General features: G+C 38.3%; 1 pseudogene; it reads left to right on the top strand.

The window, feature by feature from the left end:
* Positions 1-25,478, top strand: part of LOC114657654 (alpha-2-macroglobulin-like protein 1) — a 195,538-nt pseudogene that overhangs the window by 160,721 nt on the left and 9,339 nt on the right.

The following is a 25,478-nucleotide window of genomic DNA, read 5'->3' as shown; positions in this document are numbered from 1 at the left end:
ACTGATAAGAAAGGAGAAAATTGTCCATAACGTTCAGAAATCTATAAGAAATGTGCAAAAAAAAGGTGACCAGCCACTTCTGAAAGATCTGGATTTCACACCGAGATAAACAAGGACTGAGCTGGGAGATCTTTTTGTCTGAGTTGAGCTCTATCGGAAGGGGAGATGGGACAGCAGTCTGCTTGCTGCTTGTGCTGATCAACACATTTACAAAACAAAAGACGCTGATGGAAAGGTGCAAAGGAATTTAAGGTGGCCCGGGATTACAAGGTTTTTCGTAGGCTTCAGGGATTCTAGTGTTAATCCAGTTCAGAGTCACCTAGACTGGTTTTGGATAAGTAGTGATGATGACAGTAATTAAACCTTGTTTCATACTTTTTGTGATCTTAGGGTGGAATAAATGATGAAATTTCTCTAACTGCATATATTGCCACAGCTTTACTGGAACTGGAAACCCCACTCAATGTGAGTAATCAGTTTATTATCTATTCAAATAGTAGGAAGTGTAAGAGTTTAAAATTTTATACAGTCATATGACTTTAGATTATTGTAATTTCCAGCTACTTAAGATATTTTGGAGAATTGTGGTCAAGCCTCTGCTTAAAAATAAAAGTTCCTGTGCACTGTTTTCTTATGGAAACACATTCTTATTAGTTATATGGATACTTCTGTGGTTCTAACTTATACTGTAGATAAGTTCTACCTTATCTGTAGTTACCTAAATTGAAAGCTGAAAGTAAACAGTTAATTTTTTTGGCTAGAGGTCCTGACTCTCTCTGGTCATTAAAGATTCTTGGGGTCTTTTGAAAAAGAATACAGTTTATCCCAATGTCCTGGCAAAATTGCCTACCATGGCTTGTTCATTCTGGCCCCCTAACCATCCCCTGACTCTAATTGGCTAACTATCACTCTCACCCAATCACCACCAGCTAATGTGTGGTGAGCGTACTGGCGTAATAATGGCTGCTGTCATGTGATCCAGGTGGGTGCTACACATTAGTTAAACTGGTTCCTCTCTGTCTATGTAAAACAGGCATGTCAAACTCACTACCATTGGTGGGCCGCTTCGACTGCCATATGTGCGTCAGCGGGCCGTACTGTAACAAATACTATTATACTATTATACTATTATACAAAGTTACTGTAGCTTTCTTTCCAATACTGAAAACTTTAAAAAATGTAACACTTAAAGTTTAAAGTTTAAAGAAAAGCAATTTATTTCCATGCAGTCTCCATACAACAGTGTAGAATTAGAGTCTTAACCTCTTAGCTAGGTCCTTATTATATTACTAGGCTCACCCGCCTTTTAAGGCGACCGACTTTTATCCTCAATTTGTGTGTGCTCCATGTGTACATCAGGCATGTAAGTGTAGGGAAGGAGAGCATCAAAGTGCCCATTCATAACATCTCCCGAAAACCTAAGTTTTTTTATCCCCTCGAGTGCCTGTCCAAACTTGGAGTGTAGGACTCCATAATAATATACTTGAAACTCATAGGGGAACAACTCTCCCGCTGCCATTAGCTCAGTAATGGTACCATAAGTTTGAGACTTTGACATTTCAGTGAGATACCGAAGCTCATTTGTATAAGAGATTCCTGACGGCATCATTGTAAATGGCTGAAACCTTGACCAATTACTTAAAAAAACATGTCGTACAATGTCAGCCAAAATCTGTACTGCTAAAGACAGAGTTTCATGCACTAAATAAGCTATAGATGAGAATAAGCAAGCACCATCTCCCCTGATATTTACTACGCGGTGAGGCATTTGTACTCCATCAACATTAATTATTTCCAGAAACATGATTTTGTCTATTTTTCCAGCGCATCATGCACAAAATCAAGAGAACGATGGGAGCACCAGAACTCTGCTCACATCGCGTCGCTTCGTACCGCAAGTAGTAAGTCTGTGATAAGTGGAATACCGCTACGCTTTGCACTCACGGACTGAAGGACAATCCCGACCACTTTTATATAGTGTCTTGATGATTGATATTCATTATATTATATTCATTGCTTATATAGGAGCCTTACAGTGTGAGATTTATTTCTTTTGTCCCATCTTGGCATCTCTTGTTAGTAACCAGTTCGTCAATATCAAGCTTGAAATCTTGTGCAGCTGCAACTTTTATGAGGGATGAAAGGTGCTCGATGTTAAGTCTTGAGTGATGTGGGGTTTTGGTAGCTTTCATTAACAAAAACAATTGCTCACAAAGGTAAGTGCTTCCGAACATTGACAGTACTCTCGATGCCAACTTACGGATCTGCACATACAAGGGTGGCAGGTAAGCATACAAGCCTGGCACACCAACTTCGTTGTATTTTGCCTTCAGAATAGAATCTGACTGCACTTCAATCAATTCCATTTGGATATTCTCTGGTGCATTCTCAACGTTGTAAGAGAACAGCGCAATGCCCTGTTTGTGTGAACTGAAATCACGAAAATGCTCTCTGAATTCATTGCTCAGTAATTCAAGTTGGAAAACAAATCCTCCAAAAATCAAATTTTACTTTACTAAGTTTACTTCAAAGTTTATATTGTAAAATAAGCCGATGTGCAAAAAGCCATCTGACCTACAATAATTTTACAAACTCAAAATCACAAAAATATGTTAATAAACAACTCACCAACTTCTTGCGTCCACTTCAGATCTTCAGCTGTAGTCTGTACTAACTGTTCGTTAGAATACTAGCACAAAATTACATGAAACTAGAGCAAAAAAATGTGAAAATATGCGGGCTATTACTGCTCATGATGGTCAGCTCTGCCCTGTGGCCAGTCTCAGCAGCCCAGACAGTAGTGTAGCCTTAGCAGGGGCAGCTCTAGGCTCATGGCGGCCCTGGGCAGAGAAAGAATTGGTGGCCCCTTCACCTGGCAATGTCAATACGGTATCTTATGCACGGCGGATGGCCACATCCGTTGCGGACACTGCATAGCCGCCTCGTGCTCATGACACGCTTCTATATACGCGTGTCCGTAACTTGAAAACCAAGTGGCGGCCCATGATATTCTCATTACGGCAAAACATTATAATACTAGATATAGCTTACTGCTCCGACTCTAGCGACATTTGTAAATACAGCGTACTAATTAACAAGAAACAGAATGTTTTTCGGCCACATTCCTGTCAGCAGTGTCGTTATTTTCTCTTTCTGTTTTATATTCAATATATATTGGCGTGGCGGCCCCTGGGATTTGGCGGCACTGTGCAGGTGCAGAGTTTGCACATGCCTAAGGCCATCCCTGCTGCAGCCCAGCACTTCAGTTGTGACGCTGTGGCTCATTAATTTTGGTCAAGGCTCGTGGCTATACTAGCAGATGACGTTTCCAGTACCGTAATGCCATGGGAAAATGCGCTTTTGTCAGAAGGTAGAAGTAAGAAAAGTCAATAAGTAACACTGAAGATGCAGAATGATTCAATCACAAACGATAGTAATAATTTTGTACAAGTTCAGTGCTAACTAGGATCTGTCATGCGGGCCGCACAGATTTCTGTTGCGGGCTGCGTGTTTGACATGCCTGCTTTAAGTAGTGAGAAAAGCACTATATAAGTGTAATTAATTAGTATTATTATTTTTACTATAGAGTATTTTCATATGTTTTACAGGATTCTATTTTAAGTAACAGTCTTTCTTGCCTAAAATCATCATTAAGTACTGTGACTGATGTTTACACAAAAGTCCTATTATCCTACATGTTTGCTTTGGCAAGAGATGAAGAGGCCAAAAGCTCTATGCTTTCTTTTCTGGACAAAGTGGCTGTTAAAGCAGGTATGAAGAGATAAATGAACATTAATAATCATTTTATGATTTTCTTTCTAATTTTCTCTGAAAAGCAGAAATACTATCTTTGACATTCTTTGACAAAGGAGTGATGTTTACAAGACTTGAGCGAGGCAATACAGTTATAAAAAATTTGAACCATCTCTAAAATGAGAACACACTGCATAAAAATATTTAGCTAAAAGGTATGGTGTACTAAAATGTCATCTACAGATTCTATAATAGGATTCAGAGTGAGCCATTCACTTTCTAAGGTGATTATTAGTGGTGAGTGAACCCCACAGAGGTCTCTTCACTGTGACTTAAGCAAAATTTCAGAAATTTTCAGTTAACCGAACACCGTAAAGTGCAATAAAGTCGAAGGAGAAGGAAGAAGTGAACTAGTTTTGACTGGATTATAATGATGCAATTCTCTTTAAAGTGTCCCTAAAGGCTAGAGAAGCATCTGTCAGCTATGCTGGACTGATTATTGTGGCCACAAATGTGATCTGAACTGTGAAGCTGCAGTGCTAATTACTGCGCCCCCATTCCCCAAACAAGAAAAGGTGCAACTTAAACCACATAATCCATTTCAAACTTTGATTCCTGTGGTTCAGCAATACTTGCTTTGCGTTTATAAATTAGGTAGCTTCTTTCAACAAAAGCACATTATCTTTCACATTGTCAAATGCTTTTCAGATGGTAATCTATTCTGGGAAAGATCTGGATCTAGGGAAGAAATCATCTCTGTTCAGGTGGAGATGACATCTTATGTACTACTGTCACTGCTCTCTGGACCACCTCTCCCAGGATTTGGCCTCATGTATGCATCTGAGATTGTGCAGTGGCTTGTCCGTCAGCAGAACTCACATGGAGGCTTCTCATCCACACAGGTATTGTCATTGAAAACTTCTTTTCATGTCCTCACCTCAACTATTCCAAATGAGTCCTATTTTCTTTATGTTTATGTAGCAAATGGCAGACAAAAGGAAAACAGAAAAAAAGTGAAAAGGCAAAAAAGAAATTAAAGCGGAAATGACCTCACTAGAATAAACGGAAGTGGGAGAATCAGTGGAGAGAAACAGAAAAATTTAAAGAAGGCATTACGTTGACCTTTGGAATTCCTCTCAAAAACATTTTTGTACTTTTCAAAGTTGCATCTTAAACTTTAAGCATTAGTGCTCCTTGTGCAAAGGCAGACATTCTTCTAAGATTAGTGGCCATGGCAGGGTCATACATTTGATGGCCATTTAAGGAGCTAAGGCGAACTTCTGCCTATCTCAGTTACACCATAAAGTAGATGTGCTAATCATCTGCTTCCAGGCTTACAAGACTATCCAGCTGTAAAATAGGAAAAGCGGCACTTCAAAAAGTTAAAGCTGATGTTACACTCTGCATGTGTCCGTATGACAATAGTGTCTCAACTAAACACAGTAATGTTGTTCAGGATATGTCATGCGGTGCCAAATTGAGGATCACACAACTAGGGTGTTTATAGTAGAAACACGTGATTGCTCCAAACTGACAGGTCAACTTCACCGAACAGATGGCCAGAGACTGGTCTACGCTTACCTAACACTCAGCTACTCCTGCTTTTGCTGTTTATATTCACTCAGTAATCTAATTGTTTGCCCATGATTAACGAAACAATGCTTTGCCCTTTGAAGTCAAGTTGGAAATAGCATTAATAGAAATTAAAGTAGGGTGACACAGTGTTCGAAATTGGGTATGGGTTCAGTACATCAAGTAGAGTAGTTAATAAATAAACAAACTGATTGTGTGTCACCAGCATACAAACAAAAAGTTGTTATTATTGTTTCTAATTACTTTTGCTATTGGTAGAATGTATATTAAGAAAAGAGAACTGAACCTAGGGCCAAACCCTCAGGGGCACAATATGTCTAACAAGCCTACACAGAAGATTACCATGATCACTAGTGTGAAAAGCTGCACTTAATCTCATAACAGAATACAAATTTTGACAAAGAAGAGCAGACCATCATGCTCATTTGTTTAGCTAAGTTGTTCCAAAATGTCATCCAGATACTTTTTTCTGTTCCTGCTTAATGGATATCTCATGTATTTTTTTTCATAAAACTCTTTAAGCAAAGAAGTGCTTCTGGGCTTGAGTCCTCAATGAATTTATAAATTCTTTATAAATACTTACTGTAGCCATTGTTTGTTTTAGTTCAGCAGCCTTTCCCAAATCACTCACTCCACATGCAGAACTTTTTTCAGAGGACTCATCAGAATTCAAAGGATTCATAAATCAACGCTTGGTAATATTTGAGGAGCAGGTACAGTTCAGATCAATCCAAAATAGCATTTATTATTTCTTTCCTAACTGATCAACCTCTTGAATGGGTATCAGTCCTTTATGGCAATAATCACATATGCATCTACAATTTGGGGAAATTTACAAAAGAATTTGTGCAGATTTTTGATCTACCTGTAAAAGAATTGCTTGAAGGAAGGAATTAGCAACACATCATCACTATGCATTTATAATCATTTTCAAGACTTTGGCAACAGATTTGGATTGGGAGGACTGATTTTCTCATTTGCTTTCAAGAGCTGTGACTAACACAACATCCTTTCCACAAGTATGACCAATTACACTTACAGTCTGTATTGTGTTTTTCTTCTACAGGATACAGTCATGGCGCTGCAGGCTCTTTCTGTTTATGCTGCTCAAACATTTAAACCTAATGGTTCTGGCACAGTGACTATTAGCTCCGCACAGGGATTTCAGACACAGTTCCATCTGGACCAAATCAACCGACTTCTCTATCAAGAGAAGGCACTGTTAGAAATTCCAGGGATATACAGCATCCAGGCACAGGGCGATGCATGTTCTTTTGTGCAGGTCAGTGTCTTTAATCCCTTACACATTGAGTGACTTTTTTTGTTATTTTTACAAAGCTAATTGTTTCACTTTCTGAAATGCAAAATAATATTAAAATCAAGTATTATTATTACTGTTTGAAGAATAGTTTAATGTTTTAAAACAATAATTTACAAAAATATCACCTTTTATAATATTATTCATTTAATTAATACATTTATATACTTAAACTGTAACTTATTTTGTACTTTAAAATGCCTTTTAGGGTGTGCAGACTTTGATAGTTAATATCTACATATATAAATAATACAAAGTTGAATGAGTGACTGGCTCACTCACTCATCAACCAAAACACCATTTCCTGTTCAGTTAAAAAATTAAATGTGGCAGGATTGTACATCTAGGGCAGTAGGCATCTGGTAGAAACAGACATTTCGATATATCAGAATGAGAAAAACTTAATACTAAATAGCCCAACATCTCCAAAATGACTGGACCGATTTGATTAAAATTTGGTGACTTTATAGAACAAAGAAAATTTGCCTATTAGTGCATTTTATTTGTCGATATTTGATGGTAATAATGCTGTAGCAATTGGGCTGTTCTTAGGTGCCCCATCCTTTTTTGGCTCAGTACTGAATAGTGATCATGAAGAGAAATGGAGCTTGTAGTTCATTCAAATGAATCCCGCAAGTGAAAGCGTGCCATTGTAGCTGTAATCACTTTGAGAAATAGGGCTGGCAGCAAGGGAAGAATAGCTGCCCTGAACAGAAAAAAGAGATGAGGTGGTGAGCTTTTTGGAAATGAAATGTGAAATGGACAAAGGAAATTTAGGCAAAATTTGAAAAAGATGTGGTTAGCAAGTGCCTCCATGGGTACATTAAGAACTCCCTGTTTGGTTGGCTTCTTCTTACTTTTCGCAATTAAGTATAAAATGCATAAAAATCAAAGCTGGATTGGATTGTCGAGCACACTTATATATATAAATTTCAAAGAATGGAGCTGGAGAAAGCCTTGGTGGTAAAATACATAAAGTATTGAGAAAAACTAAGGTGCCCCCATCAAGGTCAGACAGTGATGTGCAGCTATGCTCCAGTTCGCACCAGCAGAGAATTGCAAATACAGCATACTAGCCCAATTTAAGCCCTGAGTAGAACGCAAACCAGGAGCAACGGCATGCCACGATCAGTTTAAATGCTTGCACGTCTCAGTATAGTGGTCCCCCAGGGACAGAATATAGTGGAGGTGGACATTGTTTATCTGTACATTTTACATAGTGTTTCTTTTCACCTGTTCTTATTCTGTTCAATGCTTGAAATATTCACTTCATTGCATGGACCACTTAAATGTAAAGCCTGTAAAGTAAATACTGTATGTAATAAGCTAAAGTAAAACACGATTCAGTGTATATTGCTTTTGATCTAAATTCTCCAAACCTTTGTAACTGTACAAGACTACAGATCAAAGTGTTACATTCAAATCTCATTGAAGCTACCATTTTCACAGTATGTGCTACAGAGTGACATTATATTTATACCCACAATTCCCGTTGTTCTTAATAATAACCTGTTTTAATCCAAAAGAATTCAGTTTCCTGTAAAATTGTGTTTTGCAGTGATCATCCACAAAAGCCAAAGTCTGTCAGCAGGAAAAGCAGGAATTGACCTATGTTAGGAATGTTTTTACTCATGGTCAATTTTATGTAGCACATTCTAAAAAGTAAGGAGCCCCAGTGAACTAATAATATCAACCTCTTGGAAAAAAATAACAAATATTGTATATAGAATGTACTTAGTTACATGGTATTTTGGATATGTTCAATTATCCCTTAGCACTATAACCAAGGCCTGTTGTCTTCGGAAATTTCCCAGGTGAAGCTGGGAAACACAACTAGTACAGTATAATATTGATTTATAAGTTTTAGCCAAACTCAATTGTTACAATGATTCCCTCAATTAAACATGCACAAGGTAAAATAAAATATTTTTAAGTTACTTAACAGTTTACTTTTTCCAAACGTGTGAATTTTCTATGATAATGACTAACCGGCTAAGAAGAATAAAGAAAATCTCAGAAGATTTTTTTTCAGAATTAGACATGGTTCTCATGAGTCATGCAGTCCCACTGTACTTCCTGTACAGTTTAAGCTGACCTTGAGTTACTGTAATTTTTTGTGCAGCTGTGTTTTTAATATCATACTTTAAGAGCACGTCATGGCATTTCAACCATTTTATAAAGAATTTCTTAATTTTATGACAAAGTGATTTCTTGTTCTTTGTAATTTTTTTTTCAGCTAGCACTTCAATATAATGTTCCAACTCTTCCAGACTTTTCTAGTTTTAACATCTCAGCTGAAGCTAATGGACTATGCAACAGAACTCAGAAAAATACATTGCATGTCAAAATTGTTGTTGGGTGAGTAAAATCTTTCTTGATTTGGCCAAGCCTGCCAAGAGTTTTGAAATAAATTGAAAACTACCTTATATTACCTTCAGTATTTCATGCCCTAGAGTTTCCTATAAATATACTGTGCTGGTCCACCCACACCAACATGTCTAACATACCCATAAACCTCCTCATTGTTTTTTTTGTTCACCCTGTCATGGACATTAACCTCTGAAGAGTGGCCTTATTACTGCATCTTGTACCTGTAGTCTTATTCTTTTAATCACTACACTCAGCTGTAGAACATGTGTGATTTTCAGGACACAGAAAGATTAGTAAATTGAGAGAACTTGACTGAGAACTCTGTTGCTGTATTTTCATCATGGTCATTTTCATTTAATGACACAGTGCTTGTAACAATAAAGTTACTGCTATAGTCCTGTGATCGTTTCACAACCCACCGTGGCCTCACTCAACTAACACAATCCTGCCATTCTCAAAATTCTACGTTAGAGATAGCAATTCCTTTCTCACCTGAAAAAGCAAAAAACTGTTTTAAAGGGAGAATCATAACACTAAATTTGGCAGAGCTGACCACCTCCCACACCGCAACAAGTTGCAGAAAAGTATGCAAAAGTAATATGCAAACAGTTAACATGCCAGCCTCACCTTGTCAACTTGGACACTATTCACTGCTCTGCTGCACCTTCAGATTCTGTGCCTGAAAACAACAAAGTGGAAATGGCATAACCCATGGCATTATTAAAGACACTTTGAATAAGCTCTGTTTAAAGCCAAGAAGGTATATGTTCCTTACATTAATAACTTTGAGACACAGGGAACGAGAGATGGTCCTGACACCTAAAATGCACTCCACACTTTCTGCACTTTCTGTTTTCAACATTTGCAAGTTTAAAATTCTAAATTCCCTCCCAAACCAAATTTCAAGTGGGGAGATGATTAGCATATCCTCTGGGTCATTAGATACTGTACTTCTGCAAAGACAAAAAGCAAGTCCAAAGGTCCACAAGTTAGTTCACAATCTGTATTGCTGCTCTTTAATTTGAAGTCTAAATTGAAAACCTGGATATAGCTTATTATATGGTTGCTTGCTTTACTGAGAGCAAGTGCAAAATAATAATTCTGTTGCCTTTATGACATAGCATTAATAAAACAACTAATTAAGTCAAGAGTTAATTGTCACATTTACTACAAAAGTTGTAGCGGGGCCACATAAGTGTTGTTGTTTATAGTGTTTGCACCCAGTCGCGTCTTGTCACAGCACCCCATTTAAACTAGTATGTGTTTGTTTAAATGTCGTCCCCGTAATGAGAAACGTGGAAGGATTTTGTGGGGAGGCAGCGACCCCTGGAAAGTCAGAACCAGAGTTTTGCCAGTTACATCCATCCATCCATCCATTTTCCAACCCGCTGAATCCGAACACAGGGTCACGGGGGTCTGCTGGAGCCAATCCCAGCCAACACAGGGCACAAGGCAGGAACCAATCCCGGGCAGGGTGCCAATCCACCGCAGCCAGTTACATCCAGCTTGTTATTATTTAAACAGTAAGGAGGGAATGAAGAGAGGAGAGAGAGAAGGAGATTCACCTAACAAACCACAGATCATCATTTTTCTGCCTTTATTCACATCGCACCTTCTTCCCAGTTTGCTTCTCATTCAGCCGGATTTACTACAACGCATTCATCGCCAGAAACCCGGGGGTTGGACATTATTTTTCACCATCTCCGAGGAAGCACAGTGAGATCGTTCTATATTCATTCGGGAGAGCCAAACACAAACATTTTTGAACAGTTATCAGTAATTTGGACAAGTTATTTACCTGGACTCATTTTCACGTTCATTAACATTTCAGTAATCATTCATTGGCATTATTTGTATTGTGTGTTTGTTATACGTGTGCAGGGGCAAGGGAAGTTTTGTTACTGTATATATGGTGTTTTCACTTTGCTGGTATGGTGGAGGGATATATGTAGATATTTTTTTACGTCGGGAATTTGTATTATTGTATTTGTCATTGTGTTTTATCTAATACGAGCTGTATATACCCGGCGTTGCCCGGGGCAGAAGTAACCTAATCGGTCAAACACTTACATATATACCAAAGTAAACCTAATCGGTCAAACAGCTTCATATATACAGAAGCGAACCTAATTGGTCAAACAGTTATGCATGTGCAGAATGATTTTACAAACATTATGCGTGTTAACAATCATTAAAAAGAAAAGATTGAGGAACTGTTCTTCTATATGTGATGAAGCCACTAATAAGACAGATTTTTTTCAGGACCCAGCTGTTTCATAACTAAACTACTGCCACCCCAAAGTAATGCCTAATAGTGGTTTTTGGGGTAGCTGTGGAATAAAAAGGGTGTTTTTTAGTCAGTAAGAATCTGACAGTACCCTTCAGTACGGACTGAAGGGTGCCTATGTAAGGTTTTACATCCTTCCCGTATGGAAAAAAAAACATACTAAACTTTTTTTTCATCATTACAGATAATCTCAGTCAAATCGAAGTACGCATTCTCAATTTATTTTTATCTAATTTTTACTTTTTCACAAAGCCATCCCATGCCAATTTGTATGAATAAACTTTTGCTAGAGAGTTAGCAAAAGTTTATTCATGCACATATTTTAATACGGATAATCTATCTCTAATCAAGGTTCTCATTTTCATTCAAATTTAAAATAATAATAGATACTCATTTTTTTCTTCTGTTTTAGAAAAACCAATCTATGCCACCTACGTCTTTGTCAAGTCAGCTTCATCCAGCTTCATTACATATAGAAGAAGAGTTCCTCAATCTTTTCTTTTTAATGATTGTTAACACGCATAATCTTTGTAAAATTATTCTGCACATGCATAACTGTTTGACCAATTAGGTTCGTTTCTGTATATATGAAGCTGTTTCATCGATTAGGTTTGCTTTTGTATTTATGTAACTGTTTGACCAATTAGGTTTGGTTATGTATATAGATTAGCTGTTTGTCCGATTAGGTTCGCTTCTGTATATATGAAGCTGTTTATCCGATTAGGTTCGCTTTTTTTATATATGTAACTGTTTGACCGATTAGGTTTACTTTGGTATATATGTAAGTGTTTGACCGATTAGGTTACTTCTGCCCCGGGCAACGCCGGGTATATACAGCTCGTATATATATATAGCAAAATACCCGCGCTTCGCAGTGGAGAAGTAGTGTGTTAAAGAGGTTATGAAAAAAAAAGGAAACATTTTAAAAATAACGTAACATGATTGTCAATGTAATTGTGTTGTCATTGTTATAACTGTTGCTGTCTTTTATATATATATATATATATATATATATATATATATATTATATATATAATATACACACACACATAAACATTTATATACATATACATATATATACATATCTACATATACACATGTACATATATATACACACACATACATAAACACACACATAAGACTTACTGAGTGAAACGGGCTTTCATTGACAATCATGTTACGTTATTTTTAAAATGTTTCCTTTTTTTTTTCATAACCTCTTTAACACACTACTTCTCCGCTGCGAAGCGCGGGTATTTTGCTAGTATATATATATATATATATATATATATATATACATATACACACATACATGCAGTTTTAATAACACAGAAATCAATATAAACATTAACATCATTATCATATGAGAATATGAAGTAATATATAAGAAGCACATTTCATATAAATATAAATTATTAAACAGTAAAATCTTCTTCTGTAATTTGCTACCGTGGCAATTTGTGTGTCTGTCCAGGATTTTAAATGACCTGTAGCTCGCAAACCGTTGCACCTATACACTTGAAATGTGGTACACATATAGTACGTCACGTCTACTATCCGCTTTATGGGTGATGATTGTTTTAGTCTTTTTATCTTTATTTTATTTTATTGTACAATCAAGTCCTATCTGCGCACAGCAGGGCAGCCGTGGGCGGATGCGTATGGTGTATTCACTCGATGTTATCGTGCATTGCGCTGTCAGTGGTATTTTGATAAAAGAATTTGAACAACATATAAGAAGCGTATAAATTATTAAACAGTAAAACATTAACATTTAAGAAGTAAAGTTACATTAAGTACTACTGCTGTGCCTTCGGGTATACCTCATTTTTTTGTTTGCCCATTACATGCTTAAATGTATACATTTTTTGGTGCACCTACCCGAGAACACGCGACATATAACCGAGCGTGGGAGAAGCATGGATTTTAAACACGCGTTGAGTTGATGTGCTGGTCTCCCTCGTGAAATAACTGGTAATGTTTGACTAAAATCTACAGCGAGTAAAACGACATTAGCTCCTATTTTTTTTTTTTACGATCTCTGAGATGTTGCTTTTTTCGGTTCAAGGCTTCATAAGCTCTTTTATGTTGTATGGTGTACTTATCCCAAACCATCATCTTTGAATGTTGCAAGACTTTCGCCTTGTATGTAGATCGGGGTAATTACATTCATTGCATTCCTAGTCTGAATCACAATGTGATTGTATGGGTGGTTACCTGGCACTGTAGGGTTGCCACCCGTCCTTTAAAATACGGAATCGTGCCGCGTTTGAGAATGAAATTGCGCGTCCCGTTTTGAATCAATACTGGACGGGATTTATCCCGTATTTTTTTTATCATTTTTTTTTTTAAAGCAGCGTCTCATGCAAATCATCCCACACGCATTTTATGAAGATGCCTCCTTTCCTACTTTTGATTGGGTAATACTTGATGTCATCGTTAGTTTGATTGGTGTTTTTAACTGTCCAGTGAGTAGGGCGTGTCTTTCAACCGTAAGCAGATTTTTTGCACTGGTATCACTGACCTCGACGACGGCGACGTTATACGTCAAAAATAAATTACGATAAATGACGATTTTAGCGATACTTTATTACGACGGCGGCTACATAGACACGATCAAATAAAAACAAAAAAATCAAATAATCATTCTACATTTTCAAAACGTCGAAAAAACGACGGAATGAAAAAAGGCCCACCCGACGACCCACCCATTCCATTTTTATATATATAGATATCACTGCACTTGATTTACATATCTGATATTTTTTGCTTGTGTTTAACCGTCGATTTTTGGGGGGCCATTATTTGTCAGAGGTATGGCTTGGTATAAGTAGGTTCTCCTCAGTAATTTATCCAGGCCACGGGTCCTGGTAATGTGGCTGCCGGCTGGGTAAGAGGTCGGCCATTACAAATTAATTTTATTATGCACTTGTAAAGATGATCAAACAACATTAAAATCAATGTACTTTTTAACATTGTCTCACATTGTGTTCTTATTTTGTTCAGATACGATGGCAATCGAGACAGGACTAACATGGTCATTGTAAATGTAAAACTCCTCTCTGGTTATAATGTGGATGGGGTATCAATTTCAATGGTAAGTGTGGTGCAATATAGGCACGCTTTTAAGAGCCATGCTTCCATAGTAACTTCCATATTGAGTTTTGTGCATCTAGGAATAGTACAGCAAAATTGTGTGTCGTATCATTTACCATATTTATTATTTGTTATAATACCTGTCATTCTTTTTCACTTTCACATTACTCAACTTAACTGTAGCTCAGAAGTATTCCACTTGTGAAACGTATTGACAACAATAAAGGATACATTGACGTCTATCTTGAGGAGGTATGTATGGTGTATTTCCTAACTAAAGACATTCAAATTTCATACTGATGTTTGATTAGGGTGACACTTTAAGGAAATAGTGGCCTTTTATTCTTTGACTTTATGTATTCAATTGCCACCCTCAAGCTGTTTGTGTTTTTATTTATAAACAGCAATTCATAGGTACCATATTTTTAGACAATGGTCTTTACAAATATAGTGAAATCTATTTATTTTTCAAGACATTGACTACAACGATATTTTCTCTGAAAGACTGTTTCAAGAAATTGGAAGTTGTTTTTACTACCAGCTACAGTCAGAATTCTGTAAGCAAACTGCTCTTTAATAAAGCAGCAATAATTGGACTTAAAGGAATACTCCACCCAAAAATATTTTTTAAATATTTCAAATAAAATATCTACCTATCTACCACCCTCCTGATGCTTTGCTAGGCCTTTATTGCAGCTGTCTTCATGTGCTGCTTGTTCATTGGACTTTCTGCCATCAGTTTTGTCTTCAGCAGGTGAAATGCATCTCTACTTGTGTTGAGGTCAGTTGATTGACTTGGTCATTGAAGAATATTCCACTTCTTTGCCTCGATATGTTTTGGCTCATTGTCATCTGTACTGTGAAGCATCATCCTATCAGCTTTGTATCATTCGTCTGAATCTAGGCAAACAGTATAGCCTTATACACTTCAAAGATCATCCTGCAACCTTTCATCAGTCATATTATCAATAAACACAAGTGACCCACTTCCATTGACAGTCCACTTGCCCATGCCATAATATTGCCTCCAACATGTTTCACAGATGATATAGTATGCTACAAATCATAAGTTGTTTCTTCTCTTCTTCATGCTCTTCTCTATCCATCATTTGTCCAAAGAAAACTGTTCCAAACCTGGACTGTTTTATTAAAAATATTTTCTGACAAAGTCTCATCTGTCTTTCCAGTGCTTGAGGATTACCAATGGTTTGCACCTTGTGGTGAACCCTATGTCTTTACTTTTATGAAGTCTTCTCTTGATTGTAGACTTAGACATTGATAGACCTACAGTACCTCCCTGAGAGTGTTCTAGGTTTTACTAAATGTCGTGAATTGTTTTTCTTCACCAAGGAAAGAATTCTGCGATCATCCAGCACAGTTGTCTTCCATGATTGCCCAGGCCTTCTGGAGTTGTTGAGCTCACCAGTGCATTCCATCTCTTTAAGAATGTACCAGATGGTTGATATGACCACTCCTGGGGCCTCATGTATAAGCGGTGCGTACCTAAACTTGCCGTAAAGCCACGCACATTTCCATGGTACCTCATACCCTGGTGTACGCAATTTCTCCACTCGGTTTTGCAGATTGGCGGCACCCAGCGTCGAAGCAGTGCTTTTTTTTCTGTGTGGTCAACCTTTCTTTCTTAGATCCACATTCCTGACACGGCTTTATAAATACACTGAAACTAACTGCATATTGTTTATTAGTTTATTAGTGTAATGCATCTTATTGTAATGGGGCGGGACAGAAGGCGCGTGCATTACTTTTCACGCTGACTGGGATGTATGTAGCGGAAGAACATGGAAGTTTGCGTATGTACAGATTCCTGCATCTGGATTTTTCTGTGCATACACACATTCCCGCTTTTGTGCTTACGCCATGTTATAGTGTGAGTTCTACACACGGCGTTATACATGAGGCCCCTGGTGTTTCTACTGTCTCTCACATGGGTTTGTTTTGTTTTCTCTGTGTAATGATGGCCTGTTTTTACTTACATGGACAGCTCTTTGGACTTCATATTGAGAGTTCACAGAGACAGCTTCCAAATGCAAATTCCACACTTGGAATCAACTTCAGACCTTCTACCTGCTTAATAATTAATGAAATAATGAGAGATCTGTTCACACCTATCTATGGAACAGCTGTTCAGTCAGTTTTCCAAATACTTTTGAGCTCTTGTATAAAGATGGCTGTCATTCCTAAATGGCTAATATGATATTTCTGTTAAACCCTTTTAATTAATACTGAAAGCCTACACTTCAATCATGTAATTATTTCTTCATTTCAAATCCAATGTGGTGGCATATACAGCCAAATTTATAAAAAGTGTGTCACTGTCCAAATAGTTATGGGCCTGACTGTATGTAACTATAGTACAAAACTAAGATTCTAATAGAACTGGGACGCAATAGTGACCAATGCAGTACAATGGCAAACAATATAACTAACATATGAAAAAAATATCATTTTTAAATAAAACATCACAAACATTTCTGGTTTATAAAATTAGTGAATGGATGTTTAACATTTTAAACATAAACTGAACACTTATTTTATATGTTTTTATACTTAAATATTTACAACATGTTCAGATACTTCAAGGCCTTTTGTAAGTTTACTCATGCCTTTATTTTTTTGGCAACATTTTAGTTTAGGTATGGCAAAAATGCATCTATTACTCATTTACATAAAACCTTAGAAAATGCTTATTTTGGTGTTAATGATACAAACAATCAATAAAGTGATTATTATTCTGTGACTTCACTTTGAAACGGTCTGAGGTGGCTTAAGTGAGACATATTTCTCTTGATAGTGCATATTTCAGTATGAGATCTGTGAATTCTTCATATTAATAAGTAATTTGTCCAGTGTATCAAAGTTGGGCCCACTGCACAGAGATGAATAATCTATTTACTGATGCTTTATAAGCATAATTAAGACCAAAAGAAGCCTTTGTTAAGGTCTTATTACATAAGAGTAAATGACTAATAGATGCATTTTTGCAGTATCTAATCTAGAATGATTTTTTTTTTGTCTATTTGAAATGAAAGGCAGCACCTTGGACCAGTAGTTAGCACTGCTGCCTCACAGTTTCAGTGTTCTATCCTGGCCCAGGCACTGTCTCTGTGGTATTTTCAGTAAATGCAAAGACATGCAGGTTAGGTGCATTGACGATCCTAAATTGTCCCTAGTGTGTGCTTGGTGTATGTGTGTGTGTGAGTGTGTGTGCCCTGCGGTGGGCTGGCGCCCTGCACAGGGTTTGTTCCTGCCTTGCGCCCTGTGTTAGCTGGGATTGGCTCCAGCAGACCCCCATGACCCTGTGTTAGGATATAGCAGGTTTTTTTTCACATATTCTATAAAGACATGTGGATTAGGTTATTTGGTGATCGTAAATGAGAAGGTATGAGTGTGGGTCTATGTGTATCTATTTGTGTGCTCTGTGATGGACTGGTACCTTCACCATCCTTAAATTTTTCAAGATTTGCCTCCTGTGGAACACACAAAGAGAAAAAAATTACACACCTAGCCAATTATCACTCAAAACAAGAAATCTTCAATTGAGCAACAAAGAGCAAACAAGGAATGGCATTTAAATTAATTAAACTTAGCAGAAATATTAGTAATCAACAAGAACAAGCAAGGTCCAAGTACACATAATTAAACAAATAAGAAATACAAATATTAAAGAACTACACAAAATGAGATAACTAAACTGAAATTAATATGTGCAGTGTTTCAAAAGGGGAAACTGTTGTAAATGCACACTTAATCAAAACTTATAGTGGTATAGTCTACAGTAAACTCCTTATATCAGTAATAATTCACTGAAAAGAGTCTGATCCAAAACTGAAACCAAGAAGTAAATCTACTGATTTTGAAGCTAGAGAACAACTCAAGAGGAGGGATGCTGACATCACTGAAAACCTATAGTGACTCGGGGAAGAATCAAAGATTTGCACCACCGTTTTATACAATAGATCCTGGCTACAGACCTCCAGTGGCTGGCCCCTCAGCTACAGGGGGCCTGTGCCTGGAGACTTGAAGTGAAGAGTCTTAACAGAGGGTGATGTTACATGTGAAGGTGCATATGAGTGCTGAGTGTGAATAAACAGATGTAGTGGCATGTTGCTAAAAAAGCCTACTGTTATAGGTTTATTAAAAATATGACTTTGATAACAAAAGAGAGTTTACTCTTTCTGTTCTTGTTACCGTAACAGAAATCTTCTTAAAAATAGTTGCATTGGTGTGTGTTTAACCAGCTAATATCTAAAAATATATCACAATTTAACGCATTTATAATAATGCCACCATCACACAATGTTACATTATAAAATTTACAAGCTTTGTAACTTAATATTTTTATAAAACACACTTATGAAATAATTGGAAAATAATACTACAAAACTTAATTTAAAAAAATTATGGCTGCATATCTGTAGCAGCAGATCCCACTGTTGCTGCTGAAGTTCACAGGCTCCCAGCATTATCTCACAAAAATAATCATGGTACATTTAACATAAGGCTATTTTTAAATATTAAATTGTGACATTGGTATTCCATGATATTAGGCTTTTATAAAGAAACCAGTAAACCCCCGATTCTCTAACGAATCGCAAATGAACGAATGGCATTCCATATAATCGTTGGAGGGATGACACACGATGGAGGGTGGGAGTGTTGTAGAGGGTATGGATGTAATTAAATACATATATCTGTATGTATATTCATTAATATATTTAAATGAAACGCGAAATTTAATTGTCATGTCATTTATGTAGCAAATGTTTTTGATTCGCTGCACATCTATTACAACCTTAACTTTAATGTCACATGAACGCCGAACTCTTGAAAAGGCGACATACAGTTGTCCATGTCCAAATACAGGCTCAGAGAGATAAATGCGCACTTTGTCCATGGTCTGTCCCTGGGATTTGTTGATTGTCATGGCAAATGCAGCCTTAATGGGAAATTGGCGGTGTTTATGTGTAAATGGTAATTCCAGGTCAGAACCTGTAAGGTCAATTCTGGGAATCAAAACAGTATGGGTAGTATGCGATCCCGTAAGTACTTTTGCTTCAATAACATTTTCCGTCATGGTGTTCACGACTAACCGTGTACTGTTGCATACACCTTGTGTAGTATTAAGGTGTCTTAATAGCATGACTATTGTCGACACTTTAAGGTTAAGATTGTGTTGTGGTAATCCTGCCGGGTTAATAGTGTTTAAATATTCTAATGGGAAATTAAGATGCTCAGTTACGTCTTCAGAATCAACATTGTCAGTACTTAGAAAGAGGCGGCTTTCTCCAGTAGCAGCGCAATCACTTGGTTATTTCTTTCTGGAGCTGTGACTCCTTTGCTTGTGGTGTTTAATACAGTTAGACGTGTAAACCGTGTATTGTGATGAACAATCAATAACGTATAAAACAGTATCGTTCACATACAACAGATTACAGCGAATCGTTTAAATTCAATTATTAATATCCATGTATACACCAATACTGGCAAGTATTAAATAATAATAATAATAATTAGTTTTAACCATTCCTCCCATATACGTAACATGTTGGGGACTGCGTGCATACCTCTCTCACTCACTCAGATGTTGTAATATGAGAGTATTCAGTCTGGCACTATGGTGCAACCTCAGTTTGTGGAGGACAGACACAATTAAAGACATGAACATACAATGATGGTTGTCACCTTTAAAGTGTGTTTCTTAAATGTGCTCCTTGAGAAAGAACATCATTAGGTGTGAGACATGTTAATAGCTAACAACAATCAACATAGTGAGCAAAGACGTTTAGCCAACACGTTGTTTGGAGGCTCACTTGAGCACCTAAATGCATAGCTTTGCTAGCTTAGCCTGGCTTAGCTAAAGGAACGATTAAACAGCGGGATTTCCTAACGGCCATATATAAACAAAACAATTGTTCAGCCTTACCTATGAAATGTAATCCCCTGGGATCTGCTTTGGAGTGTTCAGCAGGTTGTACAATCTCAAGCGGCACATTATTCTTTACTTCACTGCGCAGCAGTGCCACTCACAATATGGCGGAGACGTTGACATATGATTCTGCTAGTCATGAGGTGTGTAGGTACTCTGTGTGAATGTTTAAATATGTTACCATGGTAACCTGTTGGCGTACACGCTGCACGTTAAGTTCAGTTTATAGGTTGTGTTGTGTTGTTTGGGCGCTCTGTGTCTATGTCGTTAGCTATGGGCTCGGATTTGTATTTCCGTTAGTTGTGCTGTTTCGTTGTGGTGTTTCAGAAGCGCGTTGTAAGCACCCGCAGAAGCGCGTTGTAGGTGCCTGCGTTAATTGTGTGTATCCGTGCGGGCTCGTTGCAGTGCGGAAGTTCACATGCGGGCTCGTTTTTGTATGCTGTGTAGTGTGGACTTCTGATGATCCCATACTGTAATACTGTAATGTGATTCAAATACGCGCTGATTGTTCTCGTCTTTGTTATCTCTGTGGCTATGTCGTTAGCTATGGGCTTGGATTTAGTGCGGAAGTTCACATGCGGGCTTGTTTTTGTATGCTGTGTGGTGTGGACTTCTTAGGATCCCGTACTGTAATACTAAAATGTGAATCAAATACGCGCTGATTGTTCTCGTCTTTGTTATCTCTGTGGCTATGTCATTAGCTATGGGCTCGGATGTGTATTTCCGTTAGTTGTGCAGTTTCGTTGTGGTGTTTCAGAAGCGCGTTTACAACCCTGCGTCCATCCAGTGTTTCTGTGTTTTGTATGGCTGTGTCGGTAGCTATGGGCGGGCTCGTTGCAGCGCGGCAGTGCGCGTGCGCCTCGATGTGCCCAGCGCCCTGCATCCATATCCGGTTTACAACCTTCGGTTAGTAAGATGGATGTGGCATTTATTTATCCATCCATCCATCCATCCATTTTCCAACCGGCTGAATCCGAACACAGGGTCACGGGGGTCTGCTGGAGCCAAGGCATTTATTTATTTATGTATTTATTTTTCTTCTTCTTCTTTCAGCTGTTCCCTTTAGGGGTTGCCACAGGGATCATCTTTTTCCATATCTTCCTGTCCTCACCACCACCTTCATGTCCTCTCTCACCACATCCATAAACCTTCTCTTAGGCCTTCATCTTATTATCTTGCCTGGCAGCTCTATCTTTAACATCCTTTTCCCAATATACCTAGCATCTCTCTTCTCCACATGTCCAAACCAACACAATCTCGCCTCCATGACTTTGTCTCCCAAACGTCCAAACTGAGCTGACCATCTAATATACTCATTTCTAATCCTGTCCATCCTCGTCACACCCAATGCAAATCTTGGCATCTTTAGCTCTGCCACCTCAAGCTCTGTCTCCTGCTTTCTGGTCTGTGCCACCGTCTCCAACCCATATAACATAGCTGGTCACACTAATGTCCTGTAGACCTTCCCTTTCACTCTTGCTGATAAACGTCTGTCACAAATTACTCCTGACACTTTTTTCCACCCATTCCACCCTCCCTACACTCTCTTTTTCAACTCTCTTCCACAATTCCTGTTACTCTGTACTGTTGATCCCAAGTATTTAAACTCATCCACCTTCGCTGACTCTACTCCCTGCATCCTCACCATTCCAGTGACCTTCATTCACACACGTATTCTGTCGTGTTCCTACTGACCTTCATTCCTCTCCTCTCTAGAGCATATCTCCACCTCTGCAGGGTCTCCTCAACCCACTCCCTACTCTCACTACAGATCACAATGTCATCAGCAAACATCATAGTCTACGGGGACTCCTGTCTAATCTTATCTGTCAACCTGTCCATCACCATTGCAAATAAGAAAGGGCTCAGAGCTGATCCCTGATGTAATCCCACCTCCACGTTAAATGCTTCTGTCACTCCTACATCAGACCTCACCACGGTCACACTTCCCTTGTACATATCCTGTACCACTCTTACATATTTCTCTGCCACTCCCAACTTCCTCATACAATACCACAACTCCTCTCGAGGCACACTGTCATATGCTTTCTCCAGGTCAACAAAGACACAATGCAGTTTCTTCTGGCTTTCTCTATACTTCTCCATCAACACCCTCAGAGCAAACATTGCATCTGTTGTGCTCTTTCTTGGCATGAAACCATACTGCTGCTCATTAATCATCACCTCCCTTCTTAGCTGAGCTTCCACTACTGTTTCCCATAACTTCATGCTGTGGCTCATCAATTTTATCCCCCTGTAGTTACTACAGCTCTGCATACCCCCTTTATTCTTAAAAATCGGTACCAGTAAACTTCTCCACTCCGCAGGCATCCTCTCACTTTCCAAGATTCCATTAAACAATCTGGTTAAAAACTCCACTGCCATCTCTCTTAAACACTTCCATGCTTCCCCAGGTATCTCATCTGGACCAACTGCCTTTCCATTCTTCATCCTCTTCATAGCTATCCTTACTTCCTTCTTGCTAACCCATGGCACTTCCTGATTCACTATCTCTGTATCATCCAACCTCTTCTCTCACTCGTTCTCTTCATTCATCAGCCTCTTGAAGTACTCTTTCCATCTTCTCAATACTCCCTCCTCACTTATATGTTTCCATCTTTATCCTTTATGACCCTAACCTGCTGCACATCTTTACCAGCTCTGTCCCTCTGTCTAGCCAATCGGTACATGTCCTTTTCTCCCTCCTTAGTGTCCAACCTCTCATACAGCTCATGATACACCTCTTCTTTAGCCTTCGCCACCCCTCTCTTCACCTTGCACCTCATCTCCTTGTACTCTTGTCTACTTTCTGCATCTCTCTGACTCTCCAACTTCTTCTTCGCCATCCTCTTCCTCTATATACTCTCCTGTACTTCCCCATTCCATCACCAGGTTTCCTTTTCCTCCTTCCACTGTCTAGATGTCACACCCTTCTTGCTGTCACCCTTAATACTTCTGCTGTAGTTGCCCAGCTGTCTGGTAACTCTTCATTGTCACCCACTGCCTGTCTTACCTACTCCCTAAACTCATCCAGCTTGCTTCAAAAATCTTCTTTCTCATCCATCGCACACCCAACTTGTGGGGCATATGCAGTAACAATATTCATCATCACACCTCCAATTTCCAGCTTCATAATCATTACTCTGTCCGACACTCTTTTCACTTCCAAAACACTCCTGACATACTCTTCCTTCAGAAAAGCTCCTACACCATTTCTCCTCCCATCCACACCATGATAGAACAATTTGAATCCACCTCCAATCTTCCTGGCCTTACTTCCCTTTCATTTAGTTCATTTAGTCTCTTGCATGCACAATATATCAACCTTCCTTCTCTCCATTATATCTGCTAACTCCCCTTATCAGTCATACTGCCAACATTCAAAGTTCCTACCCTCAATTCCACTCTCTTTACCTTCCTCCTCGCCTCTTTTCTCCGGATGTGTCTCCCACCTCTACTTCTCCTTCTTTGGCCAACAGTAGCCCAGTTTCCGCTAGCACCCTGTTGGCTAACAGTACTGGTGGTGGTCGTTGTTAACCCAGGCTTCGACCGATCTGGTATGGAAATCTGTATTGCTTTCTGCATGTTGATCTGGCAAAATTTTTACACTGGATGCCCTTCCTGACGTAACCCACCCCATTTATCCAGGCTTGGGACCGGCACAACGAAACACACTGGTTTTTGCATCCCCTGTGGCTGGGTTAGATCCTTCTCCTTTTATCAGACCTCAAATGGCTGTCGTATTTGGCAGCATGTCTAAGGAATTAGCAGTAGTTATAGTTATAAACCCAAAAATGTAGCCTAATTTCTTAAAAGGAAACAGCAGTTAAAGTTAGGAGAAGATGTAAAAGGAAATGAAGAAGAGCTCTCAAGGTGTAGCTCCAGCTTAACCAAGTCTAGTGATAAACAAAACACCTGATTTCTGCATTGCAGATGGTTTTTCAAAATAACCCCTAAAATTCCTTTTTGCAATAACAAAATGCAAAACTCACTATACTGAGTTTTTGGAGTTTTAAACTGGTTCATTTTGGAAATAAAGAATATTATTTTCCAGGGTTTATTCAGCTGTAGAAAGCGCTGTCATCTCCCCAATCATTCATATCTCCTTCCATGCAGCTCTGTGTGCTCTCACTCATTTTGCGCAACTCTTGCTCGCACATTCACACCACTGATTCTGCCTCACAACCCCCTGTGTGCTCATTTTCACCAACTCCCATCAGCTAATACAAAAAAGGATCACTGTTGAAATTCAATGGTAGCCACACACCCAGGCCAATTACTAAGAATAAGTGCCCCTGAATACATCAAGTGAGTGCTTTCTATTTGCATCCCCCTTTCCTTGCTCTGTACCAGAATAGATTTGTGAATGCTTTTGCATATGGGGAAAAATGTGTAGATGAGGTGAAAATATATTTGGGAATGGTACAAATTTCACCGTTTATAAATACCACTTATTTCTGAAATTTGTTTGTAAAATAAACAAGTTCCACTACAAATTCAGTTTTGTTTTGCTCATTACTGACCATGTCAGAAGATCATAAAGTAAATAGCTATATATTTATAATGCATCACCATGTATGCAGATATCCTTTACTTATTAACTACATTTATCTCTGAGTATAGTAAAATTGGAACACAATTATGACATAGTAGTTACCCCACTTCTACAAAAACTTTGGTTTGATTTGCTACCAAATTACTGTGTATTCCTGTTTGTAATTCAGCTTTTCACTGACTTTGTACTTCACTTCTATAGCTGGAGGTAGGGAGGGCTGTTCAGACCTAGTCAGCCTTCAATGAGAAGTACATGAAAATGGAAACATGATTAGATACTGTGTATTATTTTCTTTTCTTGTTCTGAAATATTTTTCAAAATCATTTTCAGTTTCACTTGGGTTTAAGCAAGTTTTAGAATGTTTTGCTATTGTATTATTTTAGGGTATGTACTATTGTATTGTGTTGTGTTTTTTACAGCTGCTGAAACGGACACCTTTGACTTTGCAATTTACCATTCAGGAGGGGATTGCAGTGAAGAACATTAAACCAGCTACTGTCAGGATTTATGATTACTACCAAACAAGTAAGCCATTGATAACAAGCAATGCTAACCCCAG

Source organism: Erpetoichthys calabaricus, chromosome 9 (genome assembly GCF_900747795.2).
Source record: "Erpetoichthys calabaricus chromosome 9, fErpCal1.3, whole genome shotgun sequence".
Classification (NCBI taxonomy): Eukaryota; Metazoa; Chordata; class Cladistia; order Polypteriformes; family Polypteridae; genus Erpetoichthys; species Erpetoichthys calabaricus.
The sequence above is the reverse complement of the archived record's forward strand: the minus strand, read 5'-3'. Positions and strand labels throughout refer to the sequence as shown.